We start from the raw sequence: 21,695 nt of genomic DNA on the forward strand, positions 1-21,695 counted from the left end.
CGTCTTGTCTTTTGTCGCAACCAGTGTTTGATATTCTACCAACATCAGTGAATTTGCATTCAATTAATTTTGCCTATGGCCATACCAGTCTGAAAATGTCTGATCTCGTCAGATCTCAGTAGCCATCCAAACTCGGGCCTGGTTAGTACATGTATGGGAGACCAACTAGGAACCTCAGGTGCCATAAGCTTTTGTTTATTTCTTTTTTGCATTATGGTGTCATAATCAGATCACTTTTTTCCCTATCCAGAAGCGTCCTGTCTTTTGTCGCAACCAGTGTTTGATATTCTATCAACATCAGTGAAATTGTATTCAATTAATTTTGCCTATGGCCATACCAATCTGAAAATGCCTGATCTTGTCAGATCTCAGAGGCTATCCAGACTCGGGCTTGGTTAGTACTTGTATGGGAGACCAACTAGGAACCTCAGGTGCCATAAGCTTTTGTTTATTTATTTTTTGCATTTGATGTCATAATCAGATAACTTTTTTCCCTATCCAGAAGCGTCTTGTCTTTTGTCGCAACCAGTGTTTGATATTCTACTAACATCAGTGAAATTGCATGCAATTAATTTTGCCTATGGCCATACCATCTGAAAATGCCTGATCTTGTCAGATCTCCGAAGCCATCCAGACTCGGACATGGTTAGTACTTGTATGGGAGACCAACTGGAAACCTCAGGTGCCATAAGCTTTTGTTTATTTTTTTTTGCATTATGATGTCATAATCAGATCACTTTTTTCCCTATCCAGAAGCGTCTTGTCTTTTGTCACAACCAGTGTTTGATATTCTACCAACATCAGTGAAATTGCATTCAATTAATTTTGCCTATAGCCTTACCAGTCTGAAAATGTCAGATCTCAGAAGCCATCCAGACTCGAGCCTGGTTTGTACTTGTATGGGAGACCAACTAGGATCCTCAGGTGCCATACACTCTTGTTTATTTCTTTTTTGCATTATGATGTCATAATCAGATCGCTTTTTCCGTATCCAGAAGCGTCTTGTCTTTTGTCGCAACCAGTGTTTGATATTCTACCAACATCAGTGAAATTGCATTTGATTAATTTTCCCTATGGCCATACCAGTTTGAAAATGTCTGATCTCGTCAGATCTCAGAAGTCATCCAGACTTGGGCCTGGTTAGTACTTGTATGGGAGACCAACTAGGAACCTTAGGTGTCATAAGCTTTTCTTTATTTCTGTTTTGCATTATGATGTCATAATCAGATCATTTTTTCCCTATCCAGAAGCGTCTTGTCTTTTGTCGCAACCAGTGTTTGATATTCTACCAACATCAGTGAAATTGCATTCAATTAATTATGGCTATGGCCATACCAGTCTGAAAATGCCTGATCTCGTTAGATCTCAGAAACCATCCAGACTTGGGCCTGGTTAGTACTTGTATGGGAGACCAACTGGGAACCTCAGGTGCCATAAGCTTTTGTTTATTTCTTTTTTGCATTAGTATGTCATAATCAGATCACTTTTTTCCCTATCCAGAAGCGTCTTGTCTTTTGTCGCAACCAGTGTTTGATATTCTACTAACATCAGTGAAATTGCATGCAATTAATTTTGCCTATGGCCATACCAGTCTGAAAATGCCTGATCTCGTCAGATCTCAGAAACAATCCAGACTTGGGCCTGCTTAGTACTTGTATGGGAGACCAACTAAGAACCTCAGGTGCCATAAGCTTTTGTTTATTTCTTTTTTGCATTATGATGTCATAATCAGATCACTTTTTTCCCTATCCAGAAGCATCTTGTCTTTTGTCACATCCAGTGTTTGATATTCTACCAACATCAGTGAAATTGCATTCGATTAATTTTGCCTATGGCCATACCAGTCTAAAATGCCTGATCTCGTCAGATCTCAGAAGCCATCCAGACTTGGGCCTGCTTAGTACTTGTATGGGAGACCAACTAGGAACCTTAGGTGCAGTAAGCTTTTGTTTATTTCTTTTTTGCATTATGATGTCATAATCAGATCACTTTTTTCCCTATCCAGAAGCGTCTTGTCTTTTGTCACAACCAGTGTTTGATATTCTACCAACATCAGTGAAATTGCATGCAATTAATTTTGCCTATGGTCATACCAGTCTGAAAATGCCTGATCTTGTCAGATCTCAGAAGCCATCCAAACTCGGGCCTGGTTAGTACTTGTATGGGAGACCAACTAGGAACCTCAGGTGCCATACACTTTTGTTTATTTCTTTTTTGCATTATGATGTCATAATCAGATCACTTTTTTCCGTATCCAGAAGCGTATTGTCTTTTGTCGCAACCAGTGTTTAAGATTCTACCAACATCAGTGAAATTGCATTCAATTAATTTCGCCAGTGGCCATACCAGTTTGAAAATGTCTGATCTCGTCACATCTCAGAAGCCATCAAGACTCGGGCTTGGTTAGTACTTGTATGGGAGACCAACTAGGAACCTCAGTTGCCATAAGCTTTTCTTTATTTCTTTTTTGCATTATGATGTCATAATCAGATCACTTTTTTTCCCTATCCAGAAGCGTCTTGTCTTTTGTCACAACCAGTGTTTGATATTGTACCAACATCAGTGAAATTGCATTCAATTAATTTTGCCTATAGCCTTACCAGTCTGAAAATGTCAGATCTCAGAAGCCATCCAGACTCGAGCCTGGTTTGTACTTGTATGGGAGACCAACTAGGATCCTCAGGTGCCATACACTCTTGTTTATTTCTTTTTTGCATTATGATGTCATAATCAGATCGCTTTTTCCGTATCCAGAAGCGTCTTGTCTTTTGTCGCAACCAGTGTTTGATATTCTACCAACATCAGTGAAATTGCATTTGATTAATTTTGCCTATGGCCATACCAGTTTGAAAATGTCTGATCTCGTCAGATCTCAGAAGCCATCCAGACTTGGGCCTGGTTAGTACTTGTATGGGAGACCAACTAGGAACCTTAGGTGTCATAAGCTTTTCTTTATTTCTGTTTTGCATTATGATGTCATAATCAGATCACTTTTTTCCCTATCCAGAAGCGTCTTGTCTTTTGTCGCAACCAGTGTTTGATATTCTACCAACATCAGTGAAATTGCATTCAATTCATTATGGCTATGGCTATACCAGTTTGAAAATGTCTGATCTCGTCAGATCTCAGAAGCCATCCAGACTCGCACCTGGTTAGTACTTGTATGGGAGACCAACTAGGAACCTCAGGTGCCATAAGCTTTTCTTTATTTCTTTTTTGCATCATGATGTCATCATCAGATCACTTTTTGACCTATCCAGAAGCGTCTAGTTTTTTGTCGCAACCAGTGTTTGATATTCTACCAACATCAGTGAAATTGCATTCAATTAACTTTGTCTATGGCAATACCAATCTGAAAATGCCAGATCGCAAAAGCCATCCAGACTTGGGCCTGGTTAGTACTTGAATGGGAGACCAGCTACGAACCTCAGGTGTCATAAGCTTTTCTTTATTTCTTTTTTGCATTATGATGTCATAATCAGATCACTTTTTTAACTATCCAGAAGCGTCTTGTCTTTTGTCGCAACCAGTGTTTGATATTCTACCAACATCAGTGAAATTGCATTCAACTAATTTTGCCTATGGCCATACCAGTCTTAAAATGCCTGATCTCGTCAGATCTCAGAAGCCATCCAGACTTGAGCCTGGTTAGTACTTGTATGGGAGACCAACTAGGAACCTCAGGTGCCGTAAGCTTTTGTTTATTTCTTTTTTGCATTATGATGTCATAATCAGATCACTTTTTTCCCTATCCAGAAGCGTCTTGTCTTTTGTCACAACCAGTGTTTGATATTCTACCAACATCAGTGAAATTGCATGCAATTAATTTTGCCTATGGTCATACCAGTCTGAAAATGCCTGATCTTGTCAGATCTCAGAAGCCATCCAGACTCGGGCCTGGTTAGTACTTGTATGGGAGACCAACTAGGAACCTCAGGTGCATAAGCTTTTGTTTATTTTTTTGCATTATGATGTCATAATCAGATCACTTTTTTCCCTATCCAGAAGCGTCTTGTCTTTTGTCGCAACCAGTGTTTGATATTCTACCAACATCAGGGAAATTGCATTCGACTAATTTTGACTATGGCCATACCGGTCTGAAAATGCCTGATCTCGTCAGATCTCACAAGCCATCCAGACTCGGGCCTGGTTAGTACTTGTATGGGAGACCAACTGGGAACCTCAGGTGCCATAAGCTTTTGTTTATTTTTTTTTTGCATTATGATGTCATAATCAGATCACTTTTTTTCCTATCCAGAAGCGTCTTGACGTTTGTCACAACCAGTGTTTGATATTCTACCAACATCAGTGAAATTGCATTCAATTAATTTTGCCTATAGCCTTACCAGTCTGAAAATGTCAGATCTCAGAAGCCATCCAGACTCGAGCCTGGTTTGTACTTGTATGGGAGACCAACTAGGATCCTCAGGTGCCATACACTCTTGTTTATTTCTTTTTTGCATTATGATGTCATAATCAGATCGCTTTTTCCGTATCCAGAAGCGTCTTGTCTTTTGTCGCAACCAGTGTTTGATATTCTACCAACATCAGTGAAATTGCATTTGATTAATTTTGCCTATGGCTATACCAGTTTGAAAATGTCTGATCTCGTCAGATCTCAGAAGTCATCCAGACTTGGGCCGGGTTAGTACTTGTATGGGAGACCAACTAGGAACCTTAGGTGTCATAAGCTTTTCTTTATTTCTGTTTTGCATTATGATGTCATAATCAGATCATTTTTTCCCTATCCAGAAGCGTCTTGAATTTTGTCGCAACCAGTGTTTGATATTCTACCATCATCAGTGAAATTGCATTCAATTAATTATGGCTATGGCCATACCAGTCTGAAAATGCCTGATCTCGTTAGATCTCAGAAGCCACCCAGACTTGGGCCTGGTTAGTACTTGTATGGGAGACCAACTGGGAACCTCAGGTGCCATAAGCTTTTGTTTATTTCTTTTTTGCATTAGTATGTCATAATCAGATCACTTTTTTCCCTATCCAGAAGCGTCTTGTCTTTTGTCGCAACCAGTGTTTGATATTCTACCAACATCAGTGAAATTGCATTCAATTAATTTTGCTTATGGCTATACCAGTCTTAAAATGCCTGATCTCGTCAGAATTCAAAAGCCATCCAGACTTGGGCCTGGTTAGTACTTGTATGGGAGACCAACTAGGAACCTCAGGTGCCGTAAGCTTTTGTTTATTTCTTTTTTGCATTATGATGTCATAATCAGATCACTTTTTTCCCTATCCAGAAGCGTCTTGTCTTTTGTCACAACCAGTGTTTGATATTCTACCAACATCAGTGAAATTGCATGCAATTAATTTTGCCTATGGTCATACCAGTCTGAAAATGCCTGATCTTGTCAGATCTCAGAAGCCATCCAAACTCGGGCCTGGTTAGTACTTGTATGGGAGACCAACTAGGAACCTCAGGTGCCATACACTTTTGTTTATTTCTTTTTTGCATTATGATGTCATAATCAGATCACTTTTTTCCGTATCCAGAAGCGTATTGTCTTTTGTCGCAACCAGTGTTTAAGATTCTACCAACATCAGTGAAATTGCATTCAATTAATTTCGCCAATGGCCATACCAGTTTGAAAATGTCTGATCTCGTCACATCTCAGAAGCCATCAAGACTCGGGCTTGGTTAGTACTTGTATGGGAGACCAACTAGGAACCTCAGTTGCCATAAGCTTTTCTTTATTTCTTTTTTGCATTATGATGTCATAATCAGATCACTTTTTTCCCTATCCAGAAGCGTCTTGTCTTTTGTCACAACCAGTGTTTGATATTGTACCAACATCAGTGAAATTGCATTCAATTAATTTTGCCTATAGCCTTACCAGTCTGAAAATGTCAGATCTCAGAAGCCATCCAGAGTCGAGCCTGGTTTGTACTTGTATGGGAGACCAACTAGGATCCTCAGGTGCCATACACTCTTGTTTATTTCTTTTTTGCATTATGATGTCATAATCAGATCGCTTTTTCCGTATCCAGAAGCGTCTTGTCTTTTGTCGCAACCAGTGTTTGATATTCTACCAACATCAGTGAAATTGCATTAGATTAATTTTGCCTATGGCCCTACCAGTTTGAAAATGTCTGATCTCGTCAGATCTCAGAAGCCATCCAGACTTGGGCCTGGTTAGTACTTGTATGGGAGACCAACTAGGAACATTAGGTGTCATAAGCTTTTCTTTATTTCTGTTTTGCATTATGATGTCATAATCAGATCACTTTTTTCCCTATCCAGAAGTGTCTTGTCTTTTGTCGCAACCAGTGTTTGATATTCTACCAACATCAGTGAAATTGCATTCAATTAATTTTGCCTATAGCCTTACCAGTCTGAAAATGTCAGATCTCAGAAGCCATCCAGACTCGAGCCTGGTTTGTACTTGTATGGGAGACCAACTAGGATCCTCAGGTGCCATACACTCTTGTTTATTTCTTTTTTGCATTATGATGTCATAATCAGATCGCTTTTTCCGTATCCAGAAGCGTCTCTTCTTTTGTCGCAACCAGTGTTTGATATTCTACCAACATCAGTGAAATTGCATTCAATTAATTTTGCTTATGGCCATACCAGTCTGAAAATGCCTGATCTCGTCAGAACTGAAAAGCCATCCAGACTTGGGCCTGGTTAGTACTTGTATGGGAGACCAACTAGGAACCTCAGGTGCCGTAAGCTTTTGTTTATTTCTTTTTTGCATTATGATGTCATAATCAGATCACTTTTTTCCCTATCCAGAAGCGTCTTGTCTTTTGTCACAACCAGTGTTTGATATTCTACCAACATCAGTGAAATTGCATGCAATCAATTTTGCCTATGGTCATACCAGTCTGAAAATGCCTGATCTTGTCAGATCTCAGAAGCCATCCAAACTCGGGCCTGGTTAGTACTTGTATGGGAGACCAACTAGGAACCTCAGGTGCCATACACTTTTGTTTATTTCTTTTTTACATTATGATGTCATAATCAGATCACTTTTTTCCGTATCCAGAAGCGTATTGTCTTTTGTCGCAACCAGTGTTTAAGATTCTACCAACATCAGTGAAATTGCATTCAATTAATTTCGCCAATGGCCATACCAGTTTGAAAATGTCTGATCTCGTCACATCTCAGAAGCCATCAAGACTCGGGCTTGGTTAGTACTTGTATGGGAGACCAACTAGGAACCTCAGTTGCCATAAGCTTTTCTTTATTTCTTTTTTGCATTATGATGTCATAATCAGATCACTTTTTTCCCTATCCAGAAGCGTCTTGTCTTTTGTCACAACCAGTGTATGATATTGTACCAACATCAGTGAAATTGCATTCAATTAATTTTGCCTATAGCCTTACCAGTCTGAAAATGTCAGATTTCAGAAGCCATCCAGACTCGAGCCTGGTTAGTACTTGTATGGGAGACCAACTAGGAACCTCAGGTGCCATACACTCTTGTTTATTTCTTTTTTGCATTATGATGTCATAATCAGATCGCTTTTTTACCGTATCCAGAAGCGTCTTGTCTTTTGTCGCAACCAGTGTTTGATATTCTACCAACATCAGTGAAATTGCATTCAATTAATTTTGCCTATGCCCATACCAGTCTGAAAATGCCTGATCTTGTCAGATCTCAGAAGCCATCCAGACTTGGGCTTGGTTAGTACTTGGATGATAGACCAACTAGGAACCTCAGGTGCCATAAGCTTTTGTTTATTTATTTTTTGCATTATGATGTCATAATCAGATCACTTTTTTCCCTATCCAGAAGCGTCTTGTCTTTTGTCGCAACCAGTGTTTGATATTCTAGCAACATCAGTGAAATTGCATTCAATTAAATTTGACTATGGCCATACGAGTCTGAAAATGTCTGATCTCGACAGTTCTCAGAAGCCATCCAGGCTCGGCCCTGGTTAGTACTTGTATTGGAGACCAACTTGGAACCTCAGGTGCCATAAGCTTTTCTTTATTTATTTTTTGCATTATGATGTCATAATCAGATCACTTTTTTCCCTATCCAGAAGCGTCTTGTCTTTTGTCGCAACCAGTTTTTGAAATTCTACCAACATCTGTGAAATTGCATTCATTTAATTTTTCCTATGGCCCTTCCAGTCTGAAAATGCCTGATCTCGTCAGAACTCAGAAGCCATCCAGACTTGGGCCTGGTTAGTACTTGTATGGGAGACTAACTAGGAACCTCAGGTGCAGTAAGCTTTTGTTTATTTCTTTTTTGCATTATGATGTCATAATCAGATCACTTTTTTCCCTATCCAGAAGCGTCTTGTCTTTTGTCGCAACCAGTGTTTGATATTCTACCAACATCAGTGAAATTGCATTCAATTAATTTTGCATATTGCCATACCAGTCTGAAAATGCCTGATCTCGTCAGATCTCAGAAGCCATCCGAATTCGGGCCTTGTTAGTACTTGTATGGGAGACCAACTAGGAACCTCAGGTGCCGTAAGCTTTTGTTTATTTCTTTTTTGCATTATGATGTCATAATCAGATCACTTTTTTCCCTATCCAGAAGCGTCTTGTCTTTTGTCGCAACCAGTGTTTGATATTCTACCAACATCAGTGAAATTGCATTCAATTAATTTTGCCTATGGCCGTACCAGTCTGAAAATGCCTGATCTCGTCAGAACTCAGAAGCCATCCAGACTTGGGCCTGGTTAGTACTTGTATGGGAGACCAACTAGGAACCTCAGGTGCCGTAAGCTTTTGTTTATTTATTTTTTGCATTATGATGTCATAATCAGATCACTTTTTTCCCTATCCAGAAGCGTCTTGTCTTTTGTCACAACCAGTGTTTGATATTCTACCAACATCAGTGAAATTGCATTCATTTAATTTTGCCTGTGGCCATACCAGTCTGAAAAAGCCTGATCTCGTCAGATCTCAGAAACCATCCAGACTCGGGCCTGGTTAGTACTTGTATGGGAGACCAACTAGGAACCTCAGGTGCCATACACTTTTGTTTATTTCTTTTTTACATTATGATGTCATAATCAGATCGCTTTTTTCCGTATCCAGAAGCGTTTTGTCTTTTGTCGCAACCAGTGTTTGATATTCTACCAACATCAGTGAAATTGCATTCAATTAATTTTGCTGATGGCCATACCAGTTTGAAAATGTCTGATCTCGTCAGATCTCAGAAGCCATCCAGACTCGGGCCTGGTTAGTACTTGTATGGGAGACCAACTAGGAACCTCAGGTGCCATAAGCTTTTTTTTTTTTTTTTTTTGCATTATGATGTCATAATCAGATCACTTTTTTCCCTATCCAGAAGCGTCTTGTCTTTTGTCGCAACCAGTGTTTGATATTCTACCATCAGTGAAATTGCATTCAATTAATTTTGCCTATGGCCATACCAGTCTGAAAATGCCTGATCTCGTCAGATCTCAGAAGCCATCTAGACTCGGGCCTGGTTAGTACTTGTATGGGAGACCGACTAGGAACCTCAGGTGCCATAAGCTTTTATTATTTTTTTTTTGCATTATGATGTCATAATCAGATCACTTTTTTCCCTATCCAGAAGGGTCTTGTCTTTTGTCGCAACCAGTTTTTGAAATTCTACCAACATCAGTGAAATTGCATTCAATTAATTTTGCCTATGGCCCTTCCAGTCTGAAAATGCCTGATCTCGTCAGAACTCAGAAGCCATCCAGACTTGGGCCTGGTTAGTACTTGTATGGGAGACTAACTAGGAACCTCAGGTGCTGTAAGCTTTTGTTTATTTCTTTTTTGCATTATGATGTCATAATCAGATCGCTTTTTTCCCTATCCAGAAGTTTCTTGTCTTTTGTCGCAACCAGTGTTTGATATTCTACCAACATCAGTGAAATTGCATTCAATTAATTTTGTCTATGGCCATACCAGTTTGAAAATGTCTGATCTCGTCAGATCTCAGAAGCCATCCAGACTCGGGCCTGGTTAGTACTTGTATGGGAGACCAACTAGGAACCTCAGGTGCCATAAGCTTTTGTTTATTTCTTTTTTGCATTATGATGTCATAATCAGATCACTTTTTTCCCTATCCAGAAGCGTCTTGTCTTTTGTCGCAACCAGTGTTTGATATTCTACCAACATCAGTGAAATTGCATTCATTTAATTTTGCCTGTGGCCATACCAGTCTGAAAAAGCCTGATCTCGTCAGATCTCAGAAACCATCCAGACTCGGGCCTGGTTAGTACTTGTATGGGAGACCAACTAGGAACCTCAGGTGCCATACACTTTTGTTTATTTCTTTTTTACATTATGATGTCATAATCAGATCGCTTTTTTCCGTATCCAGAAGCGTTTTGTCTTTTGTCGCAACCAGTGTTTGATATTCTACCAACATCAGTGAAATTGCATTCAATTAATTTCGCCGATGGCCATACCAGGTTGAAAATGTCTGATCTCGTCAGATCTCAGAAGCCATCCAGACTCGGGCCTGGTTAGTACTTGTATGGGAGACCAACTAGGAACCTCAGATGCCATAAGCTTTTTTTTTTTTTTTTTTGCATTATGATGTCATAATCAGATCACTTTTTTCCCTATCCAGAAGCGTCTTGTCTTTTGTCGCAACCAGTGTTTGATATTCTACCATCAGTGAAATTGCATTCAATTAATTTTGCCTATGGCCATACCAGTCTGAAAATGCCTGATCTCGTCAGATCTCAGAAGCCATCCAGACTCGGGCCTGGTAAGTACTTGTATGGGAGACCGACTAGGAACCTCAGGTGCCATAAGCTTTTATTATTTTTTTTTTGCATTATGATGTCATAATCAGATCACTTTTTTCCCTATCCAGAAGCGTCTTGTCTTTTGTCGCAACCAGTTTTTGAAATTCTACCAACATCAGTGAAATTGCATTCAATTAATTTTGCCTATGGCCCTTCCAGTCTGAAAATGCCTGATCTCGTCAGAACTCAGAAGCCATCCAGACTTGGGCCTGGTTAGTACTTATATGGGAGACTAACTAGGAACCTCAGGTGCTGTAAGCTTTTGTTTATTTATTTTTTGCATTATGATGTCATAATCAGATCACTTTTTTCCCTATCCAGAAGCGTCTTGTCTTTTGTCGCAACCAGTGTTTGATATTCTACCAACATCAGTGAAATTGCATTCAATTAATTTTGCCTATGGCCATACCAGTCTGAAAATGCCTGATCTCGTCAGATCTCAGAAGCCATCCAAACTCGGGCCTTGTTAGTACTTGTATGGGAGACCAACTAGGAACCTCAGGTGCCGTAAGCTTTTGTTTATTTCTTTTTTGCATTATGATGTCATAATCAGATCGCTTTTTTCCCTATCCAGAAGTTTCTTGTCTTTTGTCGCAACCAGTGTTTGATATTCTACCAACATCAGTGAAATTGCATTCATTTAATTTTGCCTGTGGCCATACCAGTCTGAAAAAGCCTGATCTCTTCAGATCTCAGAAACCATCCAGACTCGGGCCTGGTTAGTACTTGTATGGGAGACCAACTAGGAACCTCAGGTGCCATACACTTTTGTTTATTTCTTTTTTACATTATGATGTCATAATCAGATCGCTTTTTTCCGTATCCAGAAGCGTTTTGTCTTTTGTCGCAACCAGTGTTTGATATTCTACCAACATCAGTGAAATTGCATTCAATTAATTTTGCCGATGGCCATACCAGTTTGAAAATGTCTGATCTCGTCAGATCTCAGAAGCCATCCAGACTCGGGCCTGGTTAGTACTTGTATGGGAGACCAACTAGGAACCTCAGGTGCCATAAGCTTTTTTTTTTTTTTTTTTGCATTATGATGTCATAATCAGATCACTTTTTTCCCTATCCAGAAGCGTCTTGTCTTTTGTCGCAACCAGTGTTTGATATTCTACCATCAGTGAAATTGCATTCAATTAATTTTGCCTATGGCCATACCAGTCTGAAAATGCCTGATCTCGTCAGATCTCAGAAGCCATCCAGACTCGGGCCTGGTAAGTACTTGTATGGGAGACCGACTAGGAACCTCAGGTGCCATAAGCTTTTATTATTTTTTTTTTGCATTATGATGTCATAATCAGATCACTTTTTTCCCTATCCAGAAGCGTCTTGTCTTTTGTCGCAACCAGTTTTTGAAATTCTACCAACATCAGTGAAATTGCATTCAATTAATTTTGCCTATGGCCCTTCCAGTCTGAAAATGCCTGATCTCGTCAGAACTCAGAAGCCATCCAGACTTGGGCCTGGTTAGTACTTATATGGGAGACTAACTAGGAACCTCAGGTGCTGTAAGCTTTTGTTTATTTCTTTTTTGCATTATGATGTCATAATCAGATCACTTTTTTCCCTATCCAGAAGCGTCTTGTCTTTTGTCGCAACCAGTGTTTGATATTCTACCAACATCAGTGAAATTGCATTCAATTAATTTTGCCTATGGCCATACCAGTCTGAAAATGCCTGATCTCGTCAGATCTCAGAAGCCATCCAAACTCGGGCCTTGTTAGTACTTGTATGGGAGACCAACTAGGAACCTCAGGTGCCGTAAGCTTTTGTTTATTTCTTTTTTGCATTATGATGTCATAATCAGATCGCTTTTTTCCCTATCCAGAAGCGTCTTGTCTTTTGTCGCAACCAGTGTTTGATATTCTACCAACATCAGTGAAATTGCATTCAATTAATTTTGCCTATGGCCGTACCAGTCTGAAAATGCCTGATCTCGTCAGAACTCAGAAGCCATCCAGACTTGGGCCTGGTTAGTACTTGTATGGGAGACCAACTAGGAACCTCAGGTGCCGTAAGCTTTTGTTTATTTATTTTTTGCATTATGATGTCATAATCAGATCACTTTTTTCCCTATCCAGAAGCGTCTTGTCTTTTGTCGCAACCAGTGTTTGATATTCTACCAACATCAGTGAAATTGCATTCATTTAATTTTGCCTGTGGCCATACCAGTCTGAAAAAGCCTGATCTCGTCAGATCTCAGAAACCATCCAGACTCGGGCCTGGTTAGTACTTGTATGGGAGACCAACTAGGAACCTCAGGTGCCATACACTTTTGTTTATTTCTTTTTTACATTATGATGTCATAATCAGATCGCTTTTTTCCGTATCCAGAAGCGTCTTGTCTTTTGTCGCAACCAGTTTTTGAAATTCTACCAACATCAGTGAAATTGCATTCAATTAATTTTGCCTATGGCCCTTCCAGTCTGAAAATGCCTGATCTCGTCAGAACTCAGAAGCCATCCAGACTTGGGCCTGGTTAGTAATTGTATGGGAGACTACCTAGGAACCTCAGGTGCTGTAAGCTTTTGTTTATTTCTTTTTTGCATTATGATGTCATAATCAGATCGCTTTTTTCCCTATCCAGAAGTTTCTTGTCTTTTGTCGCAACCAGTGTTTGATATTCTACCAACATCAGTGAAATTGCATTCAATTAATTTTGTCTATGGCCATACCAGTTTGAAAATGTCAGATCTCAGAAGCCATCCAGACTCGGGCCTGGTTAGTACTTGTATGGGAGACCAACTAGGAACCTCAGGTGCCATAAGCTTTTATTATTTTTTTTTTGCATTATGATGTCATAATCAGATCGCTTTTTTCCGTATCCAGAAGCGTTTTGTCTTTTGTCGCAACCAGTGTTTGATATTCTACCAACATCAGTGAAATTGCATTCAATTAATTTTGCCGATGGCCATACCAGTTTGAAAATGTCTGATCTCGTCAGATCTCAGAAGCCATCCAGACTCGGGCCTGGTTAGTACTTGTATGGGAGACCAACTAGGAACCTCAGGTGCCATAAGCTTTTTTTTTTTTTTTTTTGCATTATGATGTCATAATCAGATCACTTTTTTCCCTATCCAGAAGCGTCTTGTCTTTTGTCGCAACCAGTGTTTGATATTCTACCATCAGTGAAATTGCATTCAATTAATTTTGCCTATGGCCATACCAGTCTGAAAATGCCTGATCTCGTCAGATCTCAGAAGCCATCCAGACTCGGGCCTGGTAAGTACTTGTATGGGAGACCGACTAGGAACCTCAGGTGCCATAAGCTTTTATTATTTTTTTTTTGCATTATGATGTCATAATCAGATCACTTTTTTCCCTATCCAGAAGCGTCTTGTCTTTTGTCGCAACCAGTTTTTGAAATTCTACCAACATCAGTGAAATTGCATTCAATTAATTTTGCCTATGGCCCTTCCAGTCTGAAAATGCCTGATCTCGTCAGAACTCAGAAGCCATCCAGACTTGGGCCTGGTTAGTACTTATATGGGAGACTAACTAGGAACCTCAGGTGCTGTAAGCTTTTGTTTATTTCTTTTTTGCATTATGATGTCATAATCAGATCACTTTTTTCCCTATCCAGAAGCGTCTTGTCTTTTGTCGCAACCAGTGTTTGATATTCTACCAACATCAGTGAAATTGCATTCAATTAATTTTGCCTATGGCCATACCAGTCTGAAAATGCCTGATCTCGTCAGATCTCAGAAGCCATCCAAACTCGGGCCTTGTTAGTACTTGTATGGGAGACCAACTAGGAACCTCAGGTGCCGTAAGCTTTTGTTTATTTCTTTTTTGCATTATGATGTCATAATCAGATCGCTTTTTTCCCTATCCAGAAGCGTCTTGTCTTTTGTCGCAACCAGTGTTTGATATTCTACCAACATCAGTGAAATTGCATTCAATTAATTTTGCCTATGGCCGTACCAGTCTGAAAATGCCTGATCTCGTCAGAACTCAGAAGCCATCCAGACTTGGGCCTGGTTAGTACTTGTATGGGAGACCAACTAGAAACCTCAGGTGCCGTAAGCTTTTGTTTATTTATTTTTTGCATTATGATGTCATAATCAGATCACTTTTTTCCCTATCCAGAAGCGTCTTGTCTTTTGTCGCAACCAGTGTTTGATATTCTACCAACATCAGTGAAATTGCATTCATTTAATTTTGCCTGTGGCCATACCAGTCTGAAAAAGCCTGATCTCGTCAGATCTCAGAAACCATCCAGACTCGGGCCTGGTTAGTACTTGTATGGGAGACCAACTAGGAACCTCAGGTGCCATACACTTTTGTTTATTTCTTTTTTACATTATGATGTCATAATCAGATCGCTTTTTTCCGTATCCAGAAGCGTCTTGTCTTTTGTCGCAACCAGTTTTTGAAATTCTACCAACATCAGTGAAATTGCATTCAATTAATTTTGCCTATGGCCCTTCCAGTCTGAAAATGCCTGATCTCGTCAGAACTCAGAAGCCATCCAGACTTGGGCCTAGTTAGTAATTGTATGGGAGACTACCTAGGAACCTCAGGTGCTGTAAGCTTTTGTTTATTTCTTTTTTGCATTATGATGTCATAATCAGATCGCTTTTTTCCCTATCCAGAAGTTTCTTGTCTTTTGTCGCAACCAGTGTTTGATATTCTACCAACATCAGTGAAATTGCATTCAATTAATTTTGTCTATGGCCATACCAGTTTGAAAATGTCTGATCTCGTCAGATCTCAGAAGCCATCCAGACTCGGGCCTGGTTAGTACTTGTATGGGAGACCAACTAGGAACCTCAGGTGCCATAAGCTTTTATTATTTTTTTTTTGCATTATGATGTCATAATCAGATCGCTTTTTTCCGTATCCAGAAGCGTTTTGTCTTTTGTCGCAACCAGTGTTTGATATTCTACCAACATCAGTGAAATTGCATTCAATTAATTTTGCCGATGGCCATACCAGTTTGAAAATGTCTGATCTCGTCAGATCTCAGAAGCCATCCAGACTCGGGCCTGGTTAGTACTTGTATGGGAGACCGACTAGGAACCTCAGGTGCCATAAGCTTTTATTATTTTTTTTTTGCATTATGATGTCATAATCAGATCACTTTTTTCCCTATCCAGAAGCGTCTTGTCTTTTGTCGCAACCAGTGTTTGATATTCTACCATCAGTGAAATTGCATTCAATTAATTTTGCCTATGGCCATACCAGTCTGAAAATGCCTGATCTCGTCAGATCTCAGAAGCCATCCAGACTCGGGCCTGGTAAGTACTTGTATGGGAGACCGACTAGGAACCTCAGGTGCCATAAGCTTTTATTATTTTTTTTTTGCATTATGATGTCATAATCAGATCACTTTTTTCCCTATCCAGAAGCGTCTTGTCTTTTGTCGCAACCAGTTTTTGAAATTCTACCAACATCAGTGAAATTGCATTCAATTAATTTTGCCTATGGCCCTTCCAGTCTGAAAATGCCTGATCTCGTCAGAACTCAGAAGCCATCCAGACTTGGGCCTGGTTAGTACTTATATGGGAGACTAACTAGGAACCTCAGGTGCTGTAAGCTTTTGTTTATTTCTTTTTTGCATTATGATGTCATAATCAGATCACTTTTTTCCCTATCCAGAAGCGTCTTGTCTTTTGTCGCAACCAGTGTTTGATATTCTACCAACATCAGTGAAATTGCATTCAATTAATTTTGCCTATGGCCATACCAGTCTGAAAATGCCTGATCTCGTCAGATCTCAGAAGCCATCCAAACTCGGGCCTTGTTAGTACTTGTATGGGAGACCAACTAGGAACCTCAGGTGCCGTAAGCTTTTTTTTATTTATTTTTTGCATTATGATGTCATAATCAGATCACTTTTTTCCCTATCCAGAAGCGTCTTGTCTTTTGTCGCAACCAGTGTTTGATATTCTACCAACATCAGTGAAATTGCATTCAATTAATTTTGCCTATGGCCGTACCAGTCTGAAAATGCCTGATCTCGTCAGAACTCAGAAGCCATCCAGACTTGGGCCTGGTTAGTACTTGTATGGGAGACCAACTAGGAACCTCAGGTGCCGTAAGCTTTTGTTTATTTATTTTTTGCATTATGATGTCATAATCAGATCACTTTTTTCCCTATCCAGAAGCGTCTTGTCTTTTGTCGCAACCAGTGTTTGATATTCTACCAACATCAGTGAAATTGCATTCATTTAATTTTGCCTGTGGCCATACCAGTCTGAAAAAGCCTGATCTCGTCAGATCTCAGAAACCATCCAGACTCGGGCCTGGTTAGTACTTGTATGGGAGACCAACTAGGAACCTCAGGTGCCATACACTTTTGTTTATTTCTTTTTTACATTATGATGTCATAATCAGATCGCTTTTTTCCGTATCCAGAAGCGTCTTGTCTTTTGTCGCAACCAGTTTTTGAAATTCTACCAACATCAGTGAAATTGCATTCAATTAATTTTGCCTATGTCCCTTCCTGTCTGAAAATGCCTGATCTCGTCAGAACTCAGAAGCCATCCAGACTTGGGCCTGGTTAGTAATTGTATGGGAGACTACCTAGGAACCTCAGGTGCTGTAAGCTTTTGTTTATTTATTTTTTGCATTATGATGTCATAATCAGATCACTTTTTTCCCTATCCAGAAGCGTCTTGTCTTTTGTCGCAACCAGTGTTTGATATTCCACCAACATCAGTGAAATTGCATTCATTTAATTTTGCCTGTGGCCATACCAGTCTGAAAAAGCCTGATCTCGTCAGATCTCAGAAACCATCCAGACTCGGGCCTGGTTAGTACCTGTATGGGAGACCAACTAGGAACCTCAGGTGCCATACACTTTTGTTTATTTCTTTTTTACATTATGATGTCATAATCAGATCGCTTTTTTCCGTATCCAGAAGCGTTTTGTCTTTTGTCGCAACCAGTGTTTGATATTCTACCAACATCAGTGAAATTGCATTCAATTAATTTTGCCGATGGCCATACCAGTTTGAAAATGTCTGATCTCGTCAGATCTCAGAAGCCATCCAGACTCGGGCCTGGTTAGTACTTGTATGGGAGACCAACTAGGAACCTCAGGTGCCATAAGCTTTTTTTTTTTTTTTTTTGCATTATGATGTCATAATCAGATCACTTTTTTCCCTATCCAGAAGCGTCTTGTCTTTTGTCGCAACCAGTGTTTGATATTCTACCATCAGTGAAATTGCATTCAATTAATTTTGCCTATGGCCATACCAGTCTGAAAATGCCTGATCTCGTCAGATCTCAGAAGCCATCCAGACTCGGGCCTGGTAAGTACTTGTATGGGAGACCGACTAGGAACCTCAGGTGCCATAAGCTTTTATTATTTTTTTTTTGCATTATGATGTCATAATCAGATCACTTTTTTCCCTATCCAGAAGCGTCTTGTCTTTTGTCGCAACCAGTTTTTGAAATTCTACCAACATCAGTGAAATTGCATTCAATTAATTTTGCCTATGGCCCTTCCAGTCTGAAAATGCCTGATCTCGTCAGAACTCAGAAGCCATCCAGACTTGGGCCTGGTTAGTACTTATATGGGAGACTAACTAGGAACCTCAGGTGCTGTAAGCTTTTGTTTATTTCTTTTTTGCATTATGATGTCATAATCAGATCACTTTTTTCCCTATCCAGAAGCGTCTTGTCTTTTGTCGCAACCAGTGTTTGATATTCTACCAACATCAGTGAAATTGCATTCAATTAATTTTGCCTATGGCCATACCAGTCTGAAAATGCCTGATCTCGTCAGATCTCAGAAGCCATCCAAACTCGGGCCTTGTTAGTACTTGTATGGGAGACCAACTAGGAACCTCAGGTGCCGTAAGCTTTTGTTTATTTCTTTTTTGCATTATGATGTCATAATCAGATCACTTTTTTCCCTATCCAGAAGCGTCTTGTCTTTTGTCGCAACCAGTGTTTGATATTCTACCAACATCAGTGAAATTGCATTCAATTAATTTTGCCTATGGCCGTACCAGTCTGAAAATGCCTGATCTCGTCAGAACTCAGAAGCCATCCAGACTTGGGCCTGGTTAGTACTTGTATGGGAGACCAACTAGGAACCTCAGGTGCCGTAAGCTTTTGTTTATTTATTTTTTGCATTATGATGTCATAATCAGATCACTTTTTTCCCTATCCAGAAGCGTCTTGTCTTTTGTCGCAACCAGTGTTTGATATTCTACCAACATCAGTGAAATTGCATTCATTTAATTTTGCCTGTGGCCATACCAGTCTGAAAAAGCCTGATCTCGTCAGATCTCAGAAACCATCCAGACTCGGGACTGGTTAGTACTTGTATGGGAGACCAACTAGGAACCTCAGGTGCCATACACTTTTGTTTATTTCTTTTTTACATTATGATGTCATAATCAGATCGCTTTTTTCCGTATCCAGAAGCGTCTTGTCTTTTGTCGCAACCAGTTTTTGAAATTCTACCAACATCAGTGAAATTGCATTCAATTAATTTTGCCTATGGCCCTTCCAGTCTGAAAATGCCTGATCTCGTCAGAACTCAGAAGCCATCCAGACTTGGGCCTGGTTAGTAATTGTATGGGAGACTACCTAGGAACCTCAGGTGCTGTAAGCTTTTGTTTATTTATTTTTTGCATTATGATGTCATAATCAGATCGCTTTTTTCCCTATCCAGAAGTTTCTTGTCTTTTGTCGCAACCAGTGTTTGATATTCTACCAACATCAGTGAAATTGCATTCAATTAATTTTGTCTATGGCCATACCAGTTTGAAAATGTCTGATCTCGTCAGATCTCAGAAGCCATCCAGACTCGGGCCTGGTTAGTACTTGTATGGGAGACCAACTAGGAACCTCAGGTGCCATAAGCTTTTGTTTATTTCTTTTTTGCATTATGATGTCATAATCAGATCACTTTTTTCCCTATCCAGAAGCGTCTTGTCTTTTGTCGCAACCAGTGTTTGATATTCCACCAACATCAGTGAAATTGCATTCATTTAATTTTGCCTGTGGCCATACCAGTCTGAAAAAGCCTGATCTCGTCAGATCTCAGAAACCATCCAGACTCGGGCCTGGTTAGTACTTGTATGGGAGACCAACTAGGAACCTCAGGTGCCATACACTTTTGTTTATTTCTTTTTTACATTATGATGTCATAATCAGATCGCTTTTTTCCGTATCCAGAAGCGTTTTGTCTTTTGTCGCAACCAGTGTTTGATATTCTACCAACATCAGTGAAATTGCATTCAATTAATTTTGCCGATGGCCATACCAGTTTAAAAATGTCTGATCTCGTCAGATCTCAGAAGCCATCCAGACTCGGGCCTGGTTAGTACTTGTATGGGAGACCAACTAGGAACCTCAGGTGCCATAAGCTTTTTTTTTTTTTTTTTTGCATTATGATGTCATAATCAGATCACTTTTTTCCCTATCCAGAAGCGTCTTGTCTTTTGTCGCAACCAGTGTTTGATATTCTACCAACATCAGTGAAATTGCATTCAATTAATTTTGCCTATGGCCGTACCAGTCTGAAAATGCCTGATCTCGCCAGAACTCAGAAGCCATCCAGACTTGGGCCTGGTTAGTACTTGTATGGGAGACCAACTAGGAACCTCAGGTGCCGTAAGCTTTTGTTTATTTATTTTTTGCATTATGATGTCATAATCAGATCACTTTTTTCCCTATCCAGAAGCGTCTTGTCTTTTGTCGCAACCAGTGTTTGATATTCTACCAACATCAGTGAAATTGCATTCATTTAATTTTGCCTGTGGCCATACCAGTCTGAAAAAGCCTGATCTCGTCAGATCTCAGAAACCATCCAGACTCGGGCCTGGTTAGTACTTGTATGGGAGACCAACTAAGAACCTCAGGTGCCATACACTTTTGTTTATTTCTTTTTTACATTATGATGTCATAATCAGATCGCTTTTTTCCGTATCCAGAAGCGTCTTGTCTTTTGTCGCAAACAGTTTTTGAAATTCTACCAACATCAGTGAAATTGCATTCAATTAATTTTGCCTATGGCCCTTCCAGTCTGAAAATGCCTGATCTCGTCAGAACTCAGAAGCCATCCAGACTTGGGCCTGGATAGTAATTGTATGGGAGACTAACTAGGAACCTCAGGTGCTGTAAGCTTTTGTTTATTTCTTTTTTGCATTATGATGTCATAATCAGATCGCTTTTTTCCCTATCCAGAAGTTTCTTGTCTTTTGTCGCAACCAGTGTTTGATATTCTACCAACATCAGTGAAATTGCATTCAATTAATTTTTTCTATGGCCATACCAGTTTGAAAATGTCTGATCTCGTCAGATCTCAGAAGCCATCCAGACTCGGGCCTGGTTAGTACTTGTATGGGAGACCAACTAGGAACCTCAGGTGCCATAAGCTTTTGTTTATTTCTTTTTTGCATTATGATGTCATAATCAGATCACTTTTTTTTTCCTATCCAGAAGCGTCTTGTCTTTTGTCGCAACCAGTGTTTGATATTCTACCAACATCAGTGAAATTGCATTCATTTAATTTTGCCTGTGGCCATACCAGTCTGAAAAAGCCTGATCTCGTCAGATCTCAGAAACCATCCAGACTCGGGCCTGGTTAGTACTTGTATGGGAGACCAACTAGGAACCTCAGGTGCCATACACTTTTGTTTATTTCTTTTTTACATTATGATGTCATAATCAGATCGCTTTTTTCCCTATCCAGAAGCGTTTTGTCTTTTGTCGCAACCAGTGTTTGATATTCTACCAACATCAGTGAAATTGCATTCAATTAATTTTGCCGATGGCCATACCAGTTTGAAAATGTCTGATCTCGTCAGATCTCAGAAGCCATCCAGACTCGGGCCTGGTTAGTACTTGTATGGGAGACCAACTAGGAACCTCAAGTGCCATAAGCTTTTTTTTTTTTTTTTTGCATTATGATGTCATAATCAGATCACTTTTTTCCCTATCCAGAAGCGTCTTGTCTTTTGTCGCAACCAGTGTTTGATATTCTACCATCAGTGAAATTGCATTCAATT

The 21,695-nt window shown here is 39.7% G+C and overlaps 69 pseudogenes; all 69 read left to right on the plus strand.

Moving 5' to 3' along the window:
• Positions 1-71: 71 nt before the first annotated feature.
• LOC134583682 (5S ribosomal RNA) lies at positions 72-190 on the plus strand (annotated as a pseudogene).
• Positions 191-324: 134 nt separating this feature from the next.
• On the plus strand, positions 325-443 carry LOC134583652 (5S ribosomal RNA; annotated as a pseudogene).
• Positions 444-1,069: 626 nt separating this feature from the next.
• On the plus strand, positions 1,070-1,188 carry LOC134583591 (5S ribosomal RNA; annotated as a pseudogene).
• A 133-nt stretch (positions 1,189-1,321) lies between these two features.
• On the plus strand, positions 1,322-1,440 carry LOC134583767 (5S ribosomal RNA; annotated as a pseudogene).
• Positions 1,441-1,574: 134 nt separating this feature from the next.
• On the plus strand, positions 1,575-1,693 carry LOC134583851 (5S ribosomal RNA; annotated as a pseudogene).
• Positions 1,694-2,079: 386 nt separating this feature from the next.
• LOC134583683 (5S ribosomal RNA) lies at positions 2,080-2,198 on the plus strand (annotated as a pseudogene).
• A 630-nt stretch (positions 2,199-2,828) lies between these two features.
• LOC134584525 (5S ribosomal RNA) lies at positions 2,829-2,947 on the plus strand (annotated as a pseudogene).
• A 630-nt stretch (positions 2,948-3,577) lies between these two features.
• Positions 3,578-3,696, plus strand: LOC134584332 (5S ribosomal RNA; annotated as a pseudogene).
• A 134-nt stretch (positions 3,697-3,830) lies between these two features.
• LOC134583754 (5S ribosomal RNA) lies at positions 3,831-3,948 on the plus strand (annotated as a pseudogene).
• Positions 3,949-4,079: 131 nt separating this feature from the next.
• On the plus strand, positions 4,080-4,198 carry LOC134584349 (5S ribosomal RNA; annotated as a pseudogene).
• A 376-nt stretch (positions 4,199-4,574) lies between these two features.
• Positions 4,575-4,693, plus strand: LOC134584543 (5S ribosomal RNA; annotated as a pseudogene).
• Positions 4,694-4,826: 133 nt separating this feature from the next.
• On the plus strand, positions 4,827-4,945 carry LOC134583875 (5S ribosomal RNA; annotated as a pseudogene).
• A 134-nt stretch (positions 4,946-5,079) lies between these two features.
• Positions 5,080-5,198, plus strand: LOC134584274 (5S ribosomal RNA; annotated as a pseudogene).
• Positions 5,199-5,332: 134 nt separating this feature from the next.
• Positions 5,333-5,451, plus strand: LOC134583684 (5S ribosomal RNA; annotated as a pseudogene).
• A 629-nt stretch (positions 5,452-6,080) lies between these two features.
• Positions 6,081-6,199, plus strand: LOC134583594 (5S ribosomal RNA; annotated as a pseudogene).
• A 376-nt stretch (positions 6,200-6,575) lies between these two features.
• LOC134584271 (5S ribosomal RNA) lies at positions 6,576-6,694 on the plus strand (annotated as a pseudogene).
• Positions 6,695-6,828: 134 nt separating this feature from the next.
• LOC134583685 (5S ribosomal RNA) lies at positions 6,829-6,947 on the plus strand (annotated as a pseudogene).
• A 631-nt stretch (positions 6,948-7,578) lies between these two features.
• On the plus strand, positions 7,579-7,697 carry LOC134583850 (5S ribosomal RNA; annotated as a pseudogene).
• Positions 7,698-8,084: 387 nt separating this feature from the next.
• Positions 8,085-8,203, plus strand: LOC134583768 (5S ribosomal RNA; annotated as a pseudogene).
• Positions 8,204-8,590: 387 nt separating this feature from the next.
• Positions 8,591-8,709, plus strand: LOC134583681 (5S ribosomal RNA; annotated as a pseudogene).
• A 134-nt stretch (positions 8,710-8,843) lies between these two features.
• LOC134584500 (5S ribosomal RNA) lies at positions 8,844-8,962 on the plus strand (annotated as a pseudogene).
• A 134-nt stretch (positions 8,963-9,096) lies between these two features.
• Positions 9,097-9,215, plus strand: LOC134584286 (5S ribosomal RNA; annotated as a pseudogene).
• A 131-nt stretch (positions 9,216-9,346) lies between these two features.
• On the plus strand, positions 9,347-9,465 carry LOC134584051 (5S ribosomal RNA; annotated as a pseudogene).
• Positions 9,466-9,598: 133 nt separating this feature from the next.
• Positions 9,599-9,717, plus strand: LOC134584396 (5S ribosomal RNA; annotated as a pseudogene).
• Positions 9,718-9,851: 134 nt separating this feature from the next.
• LOC134584367 (5S ribosomal RNA) lies at positions 9,852-9,970 on the plus strand (annotated as a pseudogene).
• A 134-nt stretch (positions 9,971-10,104) lies between these two features.
• LOC134584501 (5S ribosomal RNA) lies at positions 10,105-10,223 on the plus strand (annotated as a pseudogene).
• A 383-nt stretch (positions 10,224-10,606) lies between these two features.
• Positions 10,607-10,725, plus strand: LOC134583921 (5S ribosomal RNA; annotated as a pseudogene).
• Positions 10,726-10,858: 133 nt separating this feature from the next.
• On the plus strand, positions 10,859-10,977 carry LOC134584469 (5S ribosomal RNA; annotated as a pseudogene).
• A 134-nt stretch (positions 10,978-11,111) lies between these two features.
• Positions 11,112-11,230, plus strand: LOC134584514 (5S ribosomal RNA; annotated as a pseudogene).
• Positions 11,231-11,364: 134 nt separating this feature from the next.
• LOC134584622 (5S ribosomal RNA) lies at positions 11,365-11,483 on the plus strand (annotated as a pseudogene).
• Positions 11,484-11,617: 134 nt separating this feature from the next.
• On the plus strand, positions 11,618-11,736 carry LOC134584462 (5S ribosomal RNA; annotated as a pseudogene).
• A 130-nt stretch (positions 11,737-11,866) lies between these two features.
• LOC134583922 (5S ribosomal RNA) lies at positions 11,867-11,985 on the plus strand (annotated as a pseudogene).
• Positions 11,986-12,118: 133 nt separating this feature from the next.
• Positions 12,119-12,237, plus strand: LOC134584470 (5S ribosomal RNA; annotated as a pseudogene).
• Positions 12,238-12,371: 134 nt separating this feature from the next.
• LOC134584517 (5S ribosomal RNA) lies at positions 12,372-12,490 on the plus strand (annotated as a pseudogene).
• A 134-nt stretch (positions 12,491-12,624) lies between these two features.
• LOC134583693 (5S ribosomal RNA) lies at positions 12,625-12,743 on the plus strand (annotated as a pseudogene).
• A 134-nt stretch (positions 12,744-12,877) lies between these two features.
• Positions 12,878-12,996, plus strand: LOC134584502 (5S ribosomal RNA; annotated as a pseudogene).
• Positions 12,997-13,130: 134 nt separating this feature from the next.
• On the plus strand, positions 13,131-13,249 carry LOC134584583 (5S ribosomal RNA; annotated as a pseudogene).
• A 376-nt stretch (positions 13,250-13,625) lies between these two features.
• LOC134584463 (5S ribosomal RNA) lies at positions 13,626-13,744 on the plus strand (annotated as a pseudogene).
• A 130-nt stretch (positions 13,745-13,874) lies between these two features.
• Positions 13,875-13,993, plus strand: LOC134583923 (5S ribosomal RNA; annotated as a pseudogene).
• A 133-nt stretch (positions 13,994-14,126) lies between these two features.
• Positions 14,127-14,245, plus strand: LOC134584471 (5S ribosomal RNA; annotated as a pseudogene).
• A 134-nt stretch (positions 14,246-14,379) lies between these two features.
• LOC134584518 (5S ribosomal RNA) lies at positions 14,380-14,498 on the plus strand (annotated as a pseudogene).
• Positions 14,499-14,632: 134 nt separating this feature from the next.
• On the plus strand, positions 14,633-14,751 carry LOC134584272 (5S ribosomal RNA; annotated as a pseudogene).
• Positions 14,752-14,885: 134 nt separating this feature from the next.
• Positions 14,886-15,004, plus strand: LOC134584504 (5S ribosomal RNA; annotated as a pseudogene).
• A 134-nt stretch (positions 15,005-15,138) lies between these two features.
• Positions 15,139-15,257, plus strand: LOC134583734 (5S ribosomal RNA; annotated as a pseudogene).
• A 134-nt stretch (positions 15,258-15,391) lies between these two features.
• Positions 15,392-15,510, plus strand: LOC134584369 (5S ribosomal RNA; annotated as a pseudogene).
• A 133-nt stretch (positions 15,511-15,643) lies between these two features.
• Positions 15,644-15,762, plus strand: LOC134584493 (5S ribosomal RNA; annotated as a pseudogene).
• A 130-nt stretch (positions 15,763-15,892) lies between these two features.
• Positions 15,893-16,011, plus strand: LOC134583924 (5S ribosomal RNA; annotated as a pseudogene).
• Positions 16,012-16,144: 133 nt separating this feature from the next.
• Positions 16,145-16,263, plus strand: LOC134584473 (5S ribosomal RNA; annotated as a pseudogene).
• A 134-nt stretch (positions 16,264-16,397) lies between these two features.
• LOC134584519 (5S ribosomal RNA) lies at positions 16,398-16,516 on the plus strand (annotated as a pseudogene).
• Positions 16,517-16,650: 134 nt separating this feature from the next.
• LOC134583705 (5S ribosomal RNA) lies at positions 16,651-16,769 on the plus strand (annotated as a pseudogene).
• Positions 16,770-16,903: 134 nt separating this feature from the next.
• LOC134584506 (5S ribosomal RNA) lies at positions 16,904-17,022 on the plus strand (annotated as a pseudogene).
• Positions 17,023-17,156: 134 nt separating this feature from the next.
• On the plus strand, positions 17,157-17,275 carry LOC134583834 (5S ribosomal RNA; annotated as a pseudogene).
• A 134-nt stretch (positions 17,276-17,409) lies between these two features.
• Positions 17,410-17,528, plus strand: LOC134584568 (5S ribosomal RNA; annotated as a pseudogene).
• A 134-nt stretch (positions 17,529-17,662) lies between these two features.
• On the plus strand, positions 17,663-17,781 carry LOC134584464 (5S ribosomal RNA; annotated as a pseudogene).
• Positions 17,782-17,911: 130 nt separating this feature from the next.
• On the plus strand, positions 17,912-18,030 carry LOC134583925 (5S ribosomal RNA; annotated as a pseudogene).
• Positions 18,031-18,163: 133 nt separating this feature from the next.
• LOC134584474 (5S ribosomal RNA) lies at positions 18,164-18,282 on the plus strand (annotated as a pseudogene).
• A 134-nt stretch (positions 18,283-18,416) lies between these two features.
• Positions 18,417-18,535, plus strand: LOC134584520 (5S ribosomal RNA; annotated as a pseudogene).
• A 134-nt stretch (positions 18,536-18,669) lies between these two features.
• LOC134583717 (5S ribosomal RNA) lies at positions 18,670-18,788 on the plus strand (annotated as a pseudogene).
• A 134-nt stretch (positions 18,789-18,922) lies between these two features.
• LOC134583822 (5S ribosomal RNA) lies at positions 18,923-19,041 on the plus strand (annotated as a pseudogene).
• A 134-nt stretch (positions 19,042-19,175) lies between these two features.
• Positions 19,176-19,294, plus strand: LOC134584584 (5S ribosomal RNA; annotated as a pseudogene).
• A 134-nt stretch (positions 19,295-19,428) lies between these two features.
• Positions 19,429-19,547, plus strand: LOC134584370 (5S ribosomal RNA; annotated as a pseudogene).
• A 134-nt stretch (positions 19,548-19,681) lies between these two features.
• Positions 19,682-19,800, plus strand: LOC134584507 (5S ribosomal RNA; annotated as a pseudogene).
• Positions 19,801-19,934: 134 nt separating this feature from the next.
• LOC134583617 (5S ribosomal RNA) lies at positions 19,935-20,053 on the plus strand (annotated as a pseudogene).
• A 133-nt stretch (positions 20,054-20,186) lies between these two features.
• On the plus strand, positions 20,187-20,305 carry LOC134584264 (5S ribosomal RNA; annotated as a pseudogene).
• Positions 20,306-20,439: 134 nt separating this feature from the next.
• Positions 20,440-20,558, plus strand: LOC134584574 (5S ribosomal RNA; annotated as a pseudogene).
• A 134-nt stretch (positions 20,559-20,692) lies between these two features.
• On the plus strand, positions 20,693-20,811 carry LOC134583680 (5S ribosomal RNA; annotated as a pseudogene).
• Positions 20,812-20,945: 134 nt separating this feature from the next.
• LOC134584536 (5S ribosomal RNA) lies at positions 20,946-21,064 on the plus strand (annotated as a pseudogene).
• Positions 21,065-21,200: 136 nt separating this feature from the next.
• Positions 21,201-21,319, plus strand: LOC134584508 (5S ribosomal RNA; annotated as a pseudogene).
• A 134-nt stretch (positions 21,320-21,453) lies between these two features.
• Positions 21,454-21,572, plus strand: LOC134583686 (5S ribosomal RNA; annotated as a pseudogene).
• The last annotated feature ends 123 nt before the right edge of the window (positions 21,573-21,695 follow it).

This window comes from Pelobates fuscus, chromosome 13 (genome assembly GCF_036172605.1).
Source record: "Pelobates fuscus isolate aPelFus1 chromosome 13, aPelFus1.pri, whole genome shotgun sequence".
NCBI classification, from domain to species: Eukaryota; Metazoa; Chordata; class Amphibia; order Anura; family Pelobatidae; genus Pelobates; species Pelobates fuscus.